Raw genomic sequence first — 12,440 nt, forward strand, 5'->3', positions numbered from 1 at the left:
CGATATTTTTTATGTACAAAGATGCTACAACCACCATAGCCATCTTCTCTGTTTTGGTAAAAATGATTGTAATTATTTATTCTTGTTTTGCTTGCAGTGTGATCCACTAGCCAAGTTTCTTGCAGGCAGATCACATCAATGTTTTCGTTGCTTAAGATGTGCTTCAGCTCGTCTATGTTGTTTAGTAGTCCTTGTATGTTTGTTTGTGTTACTTTGATGTTGGTTTGTGCAGCCATTTTAATAGTAGAGTGTATCTTATACTATTTCTCTGAATCGTTTGGCTGCATACTCCTTTCTTTGTTCTTTTGTCATTGCTTTGAATGGTATATTTTCTTCATTATTTTGTGTGTTATTAATGTTATTCATAACTCCTGAGTTGGTCGAGGGGGCTATGTTTGTGGATGAGATGTTATCTTCGTCATCTGATGTGTTGATGATGATCGTTTTCGTCATGGGTGGTGTATTAATTGTTTCCTTTTCTGTGTTGTTTTTTTCTGTACTTTCTGTGCTATTTTTAGTTTTTGTATTATTATTTTCTGTTATTTTATTATTATTTTCATTATTGTTTGCTGTAATTTCTTTGTTTTCTTCGTTGTTGTGATCATTAGGTGCGGTTTGTTTGGCGAGGGTGGAAAACTAAAGAGGTGGCCAAATATGTTTTACGTTTACAACACAAAAGAAACTTTATTAGCACATTCGATAGCTGAGATGTTAGTCGTGTCGCAGAGTTCAGAATATGCAGGAAAAAGGCGCGTTTTCCATAGCGTCGCTTTTAAACGTCAAACGCGAAAAACAAAGTTCGTGCAACGGTAAATTCGTTTGACAGATGGCACAGTGGTTGTACTTTCAACACTCCTCCTCAACTAATTGTGCCATCATTCGTCGACAGTCCCAGCATTCCTGAAAACCTTCGTTGCTTTATGGTTCCCAGGGGTTTAGTGAGAACGTCAGCTAACATATCTGCCGTGGGACAGTATTCAAGCGTCAGAAGTCCTGACGCACACTGCTGCTTGACGAAATGCTCCTTCGTCTCAATATGCTTCGAGCGACGATTGGTCCGATCGGAGTTAACAAATTGAATACAACTCTGGTTGTCTTCCATAATTGTTATCGGTCCCTTCACGTGCTCGCCCATGTCGTTCAACAACCGACGAAGCCAGATCGATTCTTGTGTAGCCTCACTCAGAGCAACGTACTCCGATTCCATGGAGGATAACGTGACACTCGTCTGCTTACGGCTGGCCCAAGACACAGCTCCTCCTGCGTAGCAGAACACGTATCCTGTTGTTGACTTCCGCGTGTTGGCATCGCCGGCCCAGTCGGCATCTGAATATCCGATCAAGCCATCACCACGTCCGTCATACATCAACCGCCAATGCTTAGTTGCCTTTAAGTACCGAACGACGCGTTTGGCTGCCACCCAGTATGCTTCAGTAGGCGCACTCACTTTTCGACCGAGTATGCCCGTACTAACCGCAATATCGGGTCGCGCACACACCGATATATACAACAGACCACCAACAAGACTTCTATACTGAGTTTGATCATCCAAAGTTGCGCTCTTGTCCTGTACTTTCAAAAACCCTTCGTCCATAGGCGTTTTTGCAACTTTTGCATCACTCAAACCAAACTTATGGATTAGTTTTTCAATATAGTTTTCGAGGCTAACACTATAATCACCATTTTTCTGTTTGATTTCGAGTCCCAAGAAATAACTCACTTTTCCGAGATCAGTCATTTCAAAAAGGTCACTTAAGGTTTGGTATACAGTGTCGATAATAGTTTCATCTACACACCCTACCATTAAGTCGTCTACGTATACTAGGATGTAAACTTTCTTCCCTTTAACGACTTTTGTGTACAAACACTTATCCGCATCACTTTGCTGGAAATTCATCTTCACTAGGACACTATGCAGTTTTAGGTTCCAGCATCGTGCAGACTGCTTCAGTCCATAGATGCTTTTCTTTAGACGGCACACCAAATGTTCTTTTCCCTTCTCTGCATAGCCTGGTGGTTGTCGCATGTACAACTCTTGGTCTAGATCACCGTACAAATAGGCAGTTTTGATATCAAAATGACGAAGTGTCATTTTCAATTTGGAAGCCAGGGCAAGCAACATTCGAAGAGTCGTATAGCTGGTAACGGGAGCAAAGACCTGGTCATAGTCCTCGCCGAACTGCTGAGTATAGCCTTGAGCTACCAGACGGGCCTTATGTTTGGTTATTTCTCCAGCTGCGTTCCGCTTCAATTTGAAGACCCAGCGGCAACCTACCACTTTCCGTCCTGCAGGCAGCTCCACTAAGGCATCCCAAGTCCCATTTTCATTGTGTGATTTCAGCTCACTTTCCATTGCCGATCTCCATTCGGCATGAGCATCACAGGCCAGAGCTTCATTGAGATTTTTGGGTTCCACCGCTATTTCCGCTTTTCTTGCCGTATACGCTTCCTCTATCAAACGAATCGGTGCAATTCCCTTGGTCGCTCTAGTCGATTTACGTACAACCTCATCCAAAGGGAATGCATGAAACGAAGGTTCATTCGTCGGATCGTCTTCGGTCGCACTTTCGTACTGCGATGCATCTAAGTTCACGCTTTCTTCGATGACGATCGGTTCCTCCGATTGAGGAGGTGGAGTTGAGACAAGTGGAAATTCCACTACTCCTCCTGACGGTGTCAGCTTCGGCTTTGGCACGTTCTGTTTCTCGCACTGTTCCAAAAACTTGGCATCTCTGCTAATGGTGATTCTTTTCGTTAGCAGGTTCACAAAACGGTAAGCCTTCTGACCATCCTCATAACCAACGAACACCAATTTGTCAGCTCTTTTGTCAAGCTTTCTGCGTTTTTCTTTTGGAACGTGCACAAAAGCCTCCGATCCGAATACACGAAGATGTTCGTACGAGGGCTTCTTTCGGTACCACAGCTCAAAAGGTGTTAATGCCACTGAGGATGATGGCAAGCGATTTTGCAGGTAGCAGGCAGTCGAAATCGCTTCACCCCAGAACACCTTATCTAAGCCCGAATCTGCCAGCATGCAGCGCATCATCTCAACCAGGTACCTGTTTTTGCGCTCGGCCACTCCGTTCTGCTGCGGCGAATACGGTGCCGTTTGTTGATGTACCATGCCGTGATCTACAAAGAATTTTCGCAAAGAATTACTTCCATACTCGCCACCACCATCTGACCGAATGACCTTAGGGAAGTTACCAAACTGTGTTTTTACCAGAGCACAGTATTCTCTAATTCGATCCTCAGCATCGTACTTGTTCTGCATCAGATAGATAACCGTATAACGACTGTAGTCATCTACCATGATCATGTAGAACCGACTGCCGCGCACTGTGGGTATTTCCATTGGGCCTCCCAGGTCCGTGTGCACCAGTTCGCCAACAGCAGAAGCCCTCGAAGATGAAACCTTAGGGAAGGATTCACGGCTCATCTTGCCCTCGCAGCACGGTCCGCATACGGACTTTGCGTTACACCGGTCAATTTTCAAACCGCTTCCCATGTTGTTTTTCACAATCTTCATTACTGCTTCCGTGTCACGGTGCCCAAATCGACGATGCCACAGGTGTAGACAGGAAACTCCACAAGTAGGCTCGACGAGCATTGCATGCTCCGAATAACGCTTCAAGTGATACAGACCGCCTTGTCGTTCGCCAACTAATACCACCTTTTCACCTTTTCTAACCCGGCAGCCAGCCTTGTCAAACACAACTTCAAAACCTAAATCGGCAATTTTGCTAACCGATAGAAGGTTTGTTGTGAGCGAAGGCACGTGGCAAACGTTGTCTAGCGAAACGTTCATTCGAGCACCATTTCCATTCACCGACACCAAACTACTGCTTCCGACACCCGCCGACTTGATGACTCGTCCATTGGCCAAGGAGATAGTAGACCGCTTCGATTTGTCAATGTGGTGTAAAATAGACGTATCGTTCGTCATATGGGAAGTCGCACCCGAATCAAAGCACCATAGTCCTTTAGTTTGTGCCTTCCCAAGGAACAAACACAGACCCATACTATTGTGTTGTTTTTCTTCCACAGTGACGTTCGCTGATTCACGAACTCCTCTCTCCTTTTTGTCCGCAGCCAACTTTTTACAGTCTCTTCGGAAATGCCCGTCCTGCCTGCAGTAGTGGCACTGCATCTTCTTCTTTTTCTTTCCACTGGGTTTATTGCTAGCACCATATTTCCCAGAGTACAGAGCCTTTTCTTCATCTACGCCATTCGCACGCCGACGCCCTTCGTCCAGCAACTTCCCTTTAACAAAATCTACTGTTAGGTCAGCATCCGGCCTACTCTCCAATGCTGTTATCAGACCGTCGTAAGATTTCGGTAGACTGGACAGCATCAGGGCAACGAAGGAGAGCTCCTTCATTTCCTCACCAAGGGCTATCAGTCGGAGACGTAACGAAGTAAGTTCTTTCAGGTGCTCAGCCATGTTTCCACTTTCCGGCATCTTGGTGGCAAACATTTGGCGCATTACATGAATCTTGCTCGAAAGGGATGACCGCTCGTGATAGCCTTTCAGAGCGTCCCACATCTCTTTCGCCGTATTCGTCTGCATGACATGAATAAGCTGGCTGTCATCCAATGCCAAGCCGATCAGGGCCCTCGCCTTCTCATCGTCGGCTAGCCATTTGGCATCAGGGGCCTCCGGCTGCTCCTCCGTCACAACGTGCAGTACTTTATCACGTGACAAAAGGAGCCGCATCTTAAACTTCCAAACCGTGTAGTTCTGGTCACTCAGCTTCTCAATCGAAACATGTGTTTCCGCCATCGCGTATTCTTTCCAAACACACACACTACGGATAACACCAGGATGCTAATTCACCAAAAGTCACTTTCCTGCTACAGTAAACCGCAAAACTTTATGTTGTCCACGATGCACTGGGCCCATAACCTGTTTGGCGAGGGTGGAAAACTAAAGAGGTGGCCAAATATGTTTTACGTTTACAACACAAAAGAAACTTTATTAGCACATTCGATAGCTGAGATGTTAGTCGTGTCGCAGAGTTCAGAATATGCAGGAAAAAGGCGCGTTTTCCATAGCGTCGCTTTTAAACGTCAAACGCGAAAAACAAAGTTCGTGCAACGGTAAATTCGTTTGACAGATGGCACAGTGGTTGTACTTTCAACACGGTTTGGGTGTTTTTCTTATTGGCTGTGTATGTGGCGTAGTCTACGGTGGTATACTTCCTAGGGATGACAGGAGCAATGTTCCTGCGGATGACTCTTGCTTCGCGCATTGTTACTCTCTTTTCTACCTGTATTTTCTTGATTTCACACTCATCCTTATATATGGGGCATTCTTTGTCAAGCGTGCCATGAGCATCTCCACACTCTGCGCACTTTGCTAGGTTTTCACACTTTTCGTGGAATGGTTGGCTACATTTCGCACATTTTTTCTCTCTATAGCAGACTTTTTTTGTGTGCCCAATGCGCATACAATTCATACAACGAGTGGGTTTGGGAATGTATAATTCCACTCTTTCAGTAAAGTATCCGATATCGATCTTCCTGGGCAACACTGTGCTGTTGAAGGTGAGTATTGCCGACCTTGTATTTACTATTTTACCAACAGCATTTTTCCTCTTCATAATTTCCACCTTGGTAACTTTCTGGTCCTTTAATCCATCCAGGAGTTCTTCCTCGGTTAGAAACAAACATGGGTAAAAAGGTAAAATAGAGTCCCAAACAAAGATTTGACAGTTCGAAAATGGTCAGGGCTATTGCACACGTGATACGTGTTTTGTCAATCGGAGGGGGGATGTTTGTTTACATTTTGCATTTGGATTGTTATTGTGCAGGGAAGTGATCGTTTATTTTCCTCGACCTTTTTTAAGATTTGTGACTAATTATGCGCCTTTATTGGTTGCTGTTTGGAATTATTTCAGTTATATTCTACGATACGTTAATGATATGTCGCATACATTTAGTGAAAACGTGTTTTGGCTGCGCGTGGACACTTTTCTGCTTTGCTGCGGACCGGTTCAACTCCCGGTCGGATGTTTGTTACCGGAGGATGCAGAGGTGTCTGTTTAAAGCAACAGTGGCCGCACCGTAACCAGCGCTAGCATCTATGAAGATGCGCCTTAACAGCCGGCAATTCTATCAGTATGCGTTTCATACTGGTGTACCTGTGGTACAATGTGCAACTGATTTTTATCCGCCGCCGGAAGCAGCAGCATCCCGTTGGATGTTTGCTGCCGGATTATGGAGCAGAATATGTTAGCTCCTAGATGTTTCTTACCTTTGGCTAAACCGGAGAAGAGCCCCTGTTCTATATTAAAAGGAATCGCTGTGCTGTCGGCATGTGCACCATATCATACCATTGTATGATTGTGCACTTGCATGCAGACAAAATTTGTGTTGATAAATCTCGTGATAAATGTGATTAATTAGTAATAAGAGATGTGATCGTACACCTAACGCGGTCGTGTTTTAAACATATTTTAGTGTGACACATCCGAAACCGTTTTGGTACTTAGGCTCTAGTGGATCCGGGTGTGTTGTATTCTTTAACTTTTTAACGGATGTAACGTTATGCAATCACCGGAAAAGATCGGCGGAAGGCTATCATACAGAAAATTACGTACGATATTCATATATCTGTCCTGCTTTACAAGCCGTCTACCATGCTGATCGATTTCCTTGCAAGCTGGGCAGGTCATTCTATTTTAACATTACAGGATCGCAGTCTAACACATGGCGGTAGGTACCGGCTGCGTTAAGGTAAAAGGTTCGCGCCTTCGTCTCTGATTCTACTGGAATTTCGAACCGTTGAGCAGTTCGTACGTTAATGAAACGGACTGGATAGCTTACTGGCTCAACAACTAGCGCCTAACAGTGGACCTTGTGCTTGCTGAACTTGTGCTTGTAGCTCATAGTTGAATAAGACGGACAGCCTGTCTTTATCCATAAGACTCCTAATCATTTCTTTCCATCCATCCGAAGAATTTTTTTTATCAAAAATTGAATATACAAGTCGTTTCTGAATTCTGAAAAATATTTTTTTCATGCTCACCTGCCTGATCGTGTAACCAAATTCCATACCTAGGCACCACCTCTTGAAATAAAGACAAACGATGCCACTTCATACATTTTTCAGATTTTTTTCAATATCCACCAATGCAGTGTAGTCATGAAAACTGATGAGACTCTATAATAAAATGAAATGATAAAATAAGGTTTTATTGGAACACATAAGTGTTAGCAAACTGAAATGAAACATTGGATTGGTCTATTGAATTGAACTTTGGTTTTTCTTGTTCTCGATTTAAATTGAAAGTCTATCTATTTACCACGGTTCAATGTAAAGGTTGCTTGTTTAAAAACGAAACAAACAATTGAACTTTAATTGAATGCAGACGTATAACATTAAATAGAAGCGCATAAATGATCCCTGCTGTGTTTCTTTTATTTTTCGAACCTCACTAGCATTTTTTCCCAATCTGCTCGTTTAAGGATCCTGCTACACGTGCCGGCTTCTATTAAATTCTTTTTCGTCTTCTATTAAATAATTTTGGTTTATTGCAAAAAAACTACTCGAGTGCTCAATACATTAACATTATTCCAATTCGTTGATGTTTTACATGTAAATGCCAACTGTTGTTCATAGAGTCCAAAATATTACCCAGTATGTAAAATAAATTGTAAGATATTTAAGTAACAAAACTTGTTTGTTTAATTCATGTAGAACGGCCTGGCCGTATTGCTACAAAACGTTAATCTTATCTAGTAAAAATAAAATTAGCAATACTTCACTGGTAACTCATGGTTTCATAATATAGCAGAGGTTAATTATGTCAAACCCGATGTATGTTTAATTTTCATTTTACAGACACAATTTCTTTATTAATTAATTAATCCTGATTTAGATACCAAATCACAATACAGGGCTCATGCTGTTCCTAAGTTACATCAACGCTCTCACCATCATTCTACCAATGGGATGTACAGCCGAAAGTGACGCCAGTTGGGTCCGACCAAAAACCAAGTTATAAATTTTTATTAAAGCATGAAACATCGTCCTGAATAACTAAATCATTTACATTTTATGAAACATTGCGTGTCACAAATGTATAAAGCAAAAGAAAAACTATTCCAAGTAATTTTTGTTCCATTTTTGCGAAACCAAATCAACACATATGTACGCTCCAAAAAGTGGAATGCGAATGGTCTGATGTTTCTAACATATGAAATGTCCTGAAAGATTTTTATCCAAAGCCTTCTCAGTCGTGTTTATTCGTCGCGTATCATTCAGCCACGTGTTTACTGAGAATTTTCTGAAAGTATTTTCTACAAAATGTTAATGGTTAATCCAACCTTTTCTTCTTCCGGCAAAAAGCGCTTCCGGGTAATGTGAAAGATATTCATTAACAAATCCAAGTTTCCCAATCATTTACTCTTAGTTGTGTTATTCTAAATCCGACTCTATGCTTGGCTCCTATAGGTTGGTGGCATTTCGTGATGGGAATCGAGGTTGTTCATTAAAGACTATGTTTTCAGCAAGTATTAAGGAATTCAGTCAGTAATTTAAAATTTATACTGTCGATTAAGTGTCTGATTTAAGTTTCTACTTCAAAATTCCACGATAATAGTTCTACCGATTTTAATTTAATTTTTAGTACACCTATGGTAAGAATGAGAATAATGTTTGCTGTAGTTATTATCCCGCTAAATGTTCCGTATGTTTGCTATGCTTCTCTATGTACCACATTACCAGACGAGATACTGGGGAACTTTTTTTGTATTCTATACATGATTCTCAGGGCAAGAAGGAGTGTCCTGATTACAGCAGAAACATTGATATTCTTCCTGTATATGTATTTGAGACTTTTCTTTATTGTCTCTTATTTTTTAAGAAATGCATTCAACCCTCTCCATAAGCTATTATTTCTTAGCGTATATACAAATGCTAGTTATAATTACTTGGACGCAGAAAGGCAATGGAGTGGTTAATACTACCATGCAAATACCAAAAAAAACCCTCGAGTTCATTATTATTTCGGCATTCGGCCAGGTTGTAGTATCCATCTCTAAATATATAAATATTATTTACATGAACTGGTAAGCGGTTGAATACATGGTTTCAACCTCGAACATATGCCTTGGAAATGCAATATAACGTATATATCGGAACAAAGAAGAATTTTGATGTAAGTTATGCCTCGTTCAAACGTCAACTGATTATTTACTGACTGGTTTTTCACCGAATCATTCACAAAATGTCGTACCATATACGCGAAGCATGTCTTTACGGGTTGTTGTAATTATAAATATTGAATTCTATCCTGATTTAGTTATTCTTAATATAAATTAATTTTTAAATAGAGCTCATGTCTACGATACGTTTCATCTGACTAATCAAACTTAACAAGCATCTGTTTTTGGGAATAAAACAAAAGTTTGATGTGATAGCTAAATGTGATAGTGACGTATCGTGCTTTTTGTGGCATGCTATAATGCTATTGGTGCGGTCCGGGGGTGTGCAAGACTGACTATCATCCAGTTACCGGTAACAAAAATCATAGAAAGCTATAGAAGGCCAAATAGACGAGTAAGGAATTGTGAATTTTGGTTTAAGTTTTTACAATCGACGATTTTGTTTTAATTTTTTTAAATTTTTAATAATACATTCATTTTTATTCAACATTCATTCCAGTTTTTTATAAGACCTTCCTTATATATTTTCAAAATTGGATTTGGCATGGAAGATGCTCAAAAAGTTGGAAAAATATGGAATAATTTATTAAATTATCTTATCAATATACTTCGGGGGAGAGCCGCGGAGAAATCTAAGAATAATGTCTTGAGAGGTGTTGTAAGAAACGTGTACACTGCTTGATTTTTCTTTTTTGAGGGATCTTTATTCATATTCTAGACCCATAGCATGCATTCCATCAATTCATTCGATCGTGACCGCCTTCGGAAATGGCATGCCAGTTGCCTATAAGGTGCAAACAATCGGTTTACATGAATAGCTCAAATCAAGAATGTAGTGAGAAAATAACACAATACACTTTTATAGAAATACTTAAAAATAATTTACTGATTAAAATAGAGCAAAATACTCAGTCAATCAAAGCGAGCTAGGCACTCCACTCCTTCAATATTTGAGTCTTTTCTAGAAGCAAAACAAAAAAACCCTTAAGTTCGTATGAAGTTAGTTGTGTTTTAAAAGCTGTTAATTTTGATGAATTCCTGAAACTTTATTGCTGTATTATACTTTACTTTCTATAGGTTTAGCTTTCTGAAAATTGTTTTTGCTCTTATATGGGAGGTTTCCGATTCCGAAAGGTACTCGTGGAAATCTATATTTTTAAAATGTCAAATGATCTCTACGCTTATGTATTCATCCAAAAACAAAAATCTTTGGTTTCCATCAATTTTAGTTTTGATACATTTTAATAGTGCAAAAAAGGAATAATTAAACTGTGTGTAGAATTGTGACGTAAGTATAACAGGTGTATGTAAAAATAAAATGTTTTATGATTTTTCACAACTTTTTAATGATTTATTTTAGAACAAACAGGTGTTAGTATAACTCTTATAAGGCAATATCTGAACCACTTATCTGTCCCTTGTAAATAATATTTACATGTTTGGAGATGGATACTACAACCTACAATAATTAACCTAACACATAATTGTGAATTTGCATGGTAATTTAACCACCCCATTGTGTTTCTCATCTCAAGCGTGTATAACTTATATTTGTACACCGACAAATAAATAAAAGCTTTTCATGAATAAAAAAATAAATAATAGCTTATGAAGATGGTTTAAAGCGTTTCTCAAAAAAACAAGAGACCAATTCAAAACTGGTGCACATAGATATGCTTGATGAATATCAACTTTTCTGCTGCATTCACGAAATTTTTGACTCCTTGATGTTCTGAAGTACATGATTACCAAATGAAAAAAATGCATTTTAATTTTTCAAAATTGTATCGATTCAACTTAAATTGTTAGTAAAATAAATATTTCAAACAACCTTGCGTGTGTGTTTTATTTATTTATTTTTTTCATTTGTTTGCAATATAGTATTCAATAGCGGAGCATAAGGTAGCACAGTATGATCCGACTTATAAATCACCTATTGGCATAAAAACTACTATAAATCTTATTTTCATGCCTACCATATATGCAGGAAACTTTAAAATCAAATCGGTACAACGGTTTTGGCAAAGTGTAGCAATAAACAATGCGAGAGTATTGATTTTGAATTAAATTTATTGTTTCTTTAAAAAGATTTACATTTTTTAGAGTCTCATTTAAAAGATTCGTCTCATAGCCATAATGAATTGCAACCAAAATATACCCAAGAATTAAGAATAACAGAGCTACAACACACCTAGCAGTAAATGTTTGAAAAACTAGGATTTGTTAATGAATATCTTTCACATTACCCGGAAGCGCTTTTTGCCGGAAGAAGAGAAGGTTGGATTAGCCATTAACATTTAGTAGAAAATACTTTCAGAAAATTCTCAGTAAACACGTGGCTGAATGATACGCGACCAATAAACACGACTGAGAAGGCTTTGGATAAAAATCTTTCAGGACATTTCATATGTTAGAAACATCAGACCATTCGCATTCCACTTTTTGGAGCGTACATATGTGTTGATTTGGTTTCGCAAAAATGGAACAAAAATTACTTGGAATAGTTTTTCTTTTGCTTTATACATTTGTGACACGCAATGTTTCATAAAATGTAAATGATTTAGTTATTCAGGACGATGTTTCATGCTTTAATAAAAATTTATAACTTGGTTTTTGGTCGGACCCAACTGGCGTCACTTTCGGCTGTACATCCCATTGGTAGAATGATGGTGAGAGCGTTGATGTAACTTAGGAATAGCATGAGCCCTCTATTGTGACTCGGTATCTAAATCAGAACTGAGGGACATATGTACCATAGGTGTTGTTAAAAAGATCGACAGGTGTGGCCCAGGAGACAAACATATGAGCGCCAAATTTCGGCATTTTTTTAGAGCATTTTTGTGAAATAATCGGTAATAAACTAGTAACAGTAATATCGAAATAATTAAAATTGTATTCATTTACTTATTTATTTGCGTTAAAGAAATTGTAGATGTAACATGAAAAATAAACTTAAACAATTAATCTATGCTTTATTATGAAACCATGTGTTGCGAGTGAAGTATTGTTAATTTTATTTTTACTCGATATGATTAACGTTTTGTAGCAATACGGCCAGGCCGTTCTACATAAATTTTAAAAAAAGTTTTGTTACTTTAATATCTTACAATTTATTTTACATAAAAGGTGTTATTCTTGACACTATGGACAACAGTTGGCATATATATGTATTACATCCAATCATTGTAATAAAGTAAGGTCGAGAGGTTTTTTGAGCGATAAAACAAAAAAACAGATTGAATGATTGAACGTTGCTCCGCAATTTAATA

The sequence above is a fragment of the Anopheles stephensi genome, chromosome 2 (genome assembly GCF_013141755.1).
Source record: "Anopheles stephensi strain Indian chromosome 2, UCI_ANSTEP_V1.0, whole genome shotgun sequence".
In the NCBI taxonomy this organism is placed as follows: Eukaryota; Metazoa; Arthropoda; class Insecta; order Diptera; family Culicidae; genus Anopheles; species Anopheles stephensi.